The sequence below is a fragment of the Pristiophorus japonicus genome, unplaced genomic scaffold, assembly GCF_044704955.1.
Source record: "Pristiophorus japonicus isolate sPriJap1 unplaced genomic scaffold, sPriJap1.hap1 HAP1_SCAFFOLD_278, whole genome shotgun sequence".
NCBI classification, from domain to species: Eukaryota; Metazoa; Chordata; class Chondrichthyes; family Pristiophoridae; genus Pristiophorus; species Pristiophorus japonicus.
This window is the reverse complement of record NW_027252538.1, coordinates 529,196-532,651: the sequence shown is the minus strand read 5'-3', so window position 1 is coordinate 532,651 and position 3,456 is coordinate 529,196. Positions and strand designations below refer to the sequence as shown.

Here is a 3,456-nt window from a genome sequence, read left to right as displayed (position 1 = left end):
TTGAAGTGAATGGAAGATGAGGAGGGGTTGGAGAGTTAGGGTGGTGGGGGGGGCTTGGAGAGTAGGGGTGAAGGGGGGGTTGAAGAGGAGTTGTAATGGAGGAAATGCAGCAGCCAGTTTGTGCACAGCCAGATCCCACAAACAGCAATGTAATGATGACAAGATAATCTGTTCTCAGTGATGTTAGTTGAGGGATACACATTGTGCAGGACACCGTGGAGAACTCTGCCTGTTCTTCCTCAGAATCGTGGCCATGGGATCTTTTATGTCCAACTTAGGGACGAGACAGGACATCGGTTCAATGTCTGATCTGAAAGACGGCACCTCTGACCGTGCAGCACTCCCTCTGTACTGGCACCTAGAAACTCGGCCTAGATTATGTGCTCGGGTTTCTGGATTGGGATTTGAACCCCGACCCTCCTGACTCAGGGCCGAGAGTGCTACCACTGAGCCAAGGCTGACATGGTCTGTTCCCTGTTCCCATTACACTAGGCCGTGCCTGTGTTATTACACTAACCCCACCCATTCATACTGCAGTGGGCCTTCACTCTGTTGTTAGACATTCGGCAAAGTATTTGCTACAACAACAAAACAACCAGAACTTACATTAATATAGCGCCTTTAACTCAGTGAAACTTCTCACAGTGCTTAACAAGATCGATATCAATAAAAAACTATTTTTAACATAGAGCCACAGAGAAAGATATCAGGACAGATTCCCAAAAGGTTGATTGAAGAGGTATATTTTAAAAAGAATCTTGAAAGAGGAGGTAGAGGTTTCGGGGAATTCCAAAACTTGGAGCCTCGGCAGCTGAATGCACGGCCGCCAATGGTGGAGCGATTAAAATCGGGGATGTTCAAGAGGACAGATTTGGAGGAGCGCATGGAACTCAGAGGTTTGTGGGGCTGGAGGAGATTACAGAGATAGGGAAGGGCGAGGCCATGGAGAGTTTTGAAACCAAGGATGAGAATTTTTAAATTGAGGCGTTGCTTAAGTGGGAGCCAATGTAGGTCAGTGAGCACAGGGATGATGGGTGAATAAGGTTATAGCAATAGGCCCTGACTTGACACACACTATTAGATGAGACCCAATCTTTGTTTTGTTGCACTAGATACTGGCTGTGTGACCATCACACTAGATCCAGCATTGTGTTCAGTATAACACTTGAGTCTGCCTCTGTTATTATTGGATCAAACACTGTCTTTGTTACTCTCACAGTGGGCCATGCATTTGCTGTTATTACTCTGGACCCTGTCTTCACTCTTATTGTATGGGCCCCTGTCTCTGGAATTGTTACACTAGACCCGGCCTCTGCTATGATTGGAAAATAACCTGCCCCTGTTATTCCAGTTCTAGTGCACGCCTCTATTATTATAACTATAGATCTTGTCTCTGTTGTATTCAATAGAGTATGTTTCTGATATTGTTAAAGTAGACCCGGCTTCTGTTAGTGTGACACTATCACCTCTTTCAGTTATTATTGCAAAAAAACTTTAAATTATTAAAGACTTGTTTCTAGTGTAAAACTAGGCCTTGTCTCGGTTATTAATGCACTACACCCTGTCTCTGTTTATATTACACTAGGCCCTGTCTGTGTTTATATTACACGAGACCTTGTCTCTGTTTATATTACACTAGACCCTGTCTCTGTTTATATTACACTAGACCCTGTCACTGTTTATATTACACTAGACCCTGTCTCTGTTTATATTACACTAGACCCTGTCTCAGTTTATTGAACCTCAACCATGTTTTAGTTACTGCGGCACTAAACAACATCCACAAATATTGGAAGTGGTTGGGGAGGAAACAGTGAAAGTAACAGTCAGAAAACTGGAGACAGAAATAGACCAAATTTTGCTGGATAATTGCAAGTCATTTCATTCCTTCCCAAACGAAGGACACAACCAGTGAGAGAATGAGAGATTTATTAACCTCACGGCAGGTATAGGTACAGTTTCACATTTACCATCACTGGCACCAATCATCACACACTGGGGGTAAATCTCAGGAGCTTGTGTGTGATGGTGAGGTGATCACTGGACAATAAAGCTCAGAGACTGATGGAGGGCTGCTCATTATCCTCAGTGTGATTTAATCCCCTTTCCCACTGAATACTGCGGACAGACATGGTCACCTTGGTAACAGAATGGTCAGTGTGACATCACTTTCTCAACAAGACTACACAAGACAATGGGTTATCAATAAATGTTGAAGGTATTAAATATTCTGCAATTACATTTTACATAAAATGGAAATAAAATGCTGGAAAATAATTGGTGAAGATGATAATTTATCTCTGTGGAATTGACTAGCAAACATTACGAATGATGTGTTTTGCTTACACAGACACACACACACAAATATATATATATAGCAAAGACTGTGCTCTTTTCAGGTGTTCTGCTACACCCGATGTTATTAATTTCTGTGGACTTTAGGACCCTGCGGCAGCCCATCCGGCGGCACTTGCTGAGACAGGATATAAAGAGACCGCGCCCTGTTCCTCCTCCCACTGCCTGGAGGAATGGGCAGATATTTAAAGGGACAGGGACTCCCCTTTCTCTGCCTATTTATAGTTAAAGGGACAGTCCAATTTATCTTGCGGTGTTGGAGGACTTCACTAACAGAGCTCCCATTAACAGTCGCTCCCTTCTGTACTGTGCAGTGATTGTAAAGCTGTCTATTTCAGTGACTCGGGCCTTTCTAAAATGTCTCATTGTTTTTGATGATCCATTTAACTTCCTTGCAGAATTTGGAAAGATTTCAGAATTGTGCAGTGTGACAAAGGTTTCGGTTAAAGGTGGAGTCAAGTTTGTTTCAAAATATTCTGTTCTAACCCTCCCCGAACCCCCAAATTTTAGAACACTGCAATACTGACTGGGAAGGTCCCAAGTTCGATCCTAGATCTGGGCTGTGAGTTGATCTCAGCCAAGGCAGCAGTTCAGGGATTATAATTGTCCTCAGTACCACTGGGCTAAATATGAGTAAAAATCAGCCAGTGTCCCTGCTCTTCATACCGATCCAGTGACCTCAAATGGGAAGTGTGTGGATGTCATTTGAGGACAGGATTTGAGGCTGTGATGCCTACCACAGTGGAAATCCTGCCGGCACTCACTGATTTGACTGACGGTGAGGCACTAGAGGTTAACTAATGTCTGTGGAATTGCACCACCCCACACACACACACACACACACACACATTACACCCCCCCTCCACACCCACACACACACTCCCCACACACACAAACCCCCCACAAACCCACTCACACAAACACCCCCCACACGCGCACACCCCCCACACACACTTTCACACACATGCATACACACACCCACCCACACAGATGCACCCCCCACATGCCACCCCCCCACACACAGACACATACCCGCACACACATCCACACACACAGCCCCCCCCACACACACTCCCCCACATCCTCTCCACACACACACCC

At 44.9% G+C, this 3,456-nt stretch overlaps 1 protein-coding gene and 1 long non-coding RNA gene across 7 annotated transcripts in view; one reads left to right on the top strand and one right to left on the bottom strand.

The window, feature by feature from the left end:
• The window catches only part of LOC139247648 (uncharacterized), a 497,861-nt gene that overhangs the window by 68,057 nt on the left and 426,348 nt on the right, over window positions 1-3,456 (bottom strand). The gene's annotated exons all lie outside the window — the stretch shown is intronic.
• LOC139247638 (zinc finger protein 229-like) overlaps window positions 1-3,456 on the top strand; it is a 401,943-nt gene that overhangs the window by 282,380 nt on the left and 116,107 nt on the right. The gene's annotated exons all lie outside the window — the stretch shown is intronic.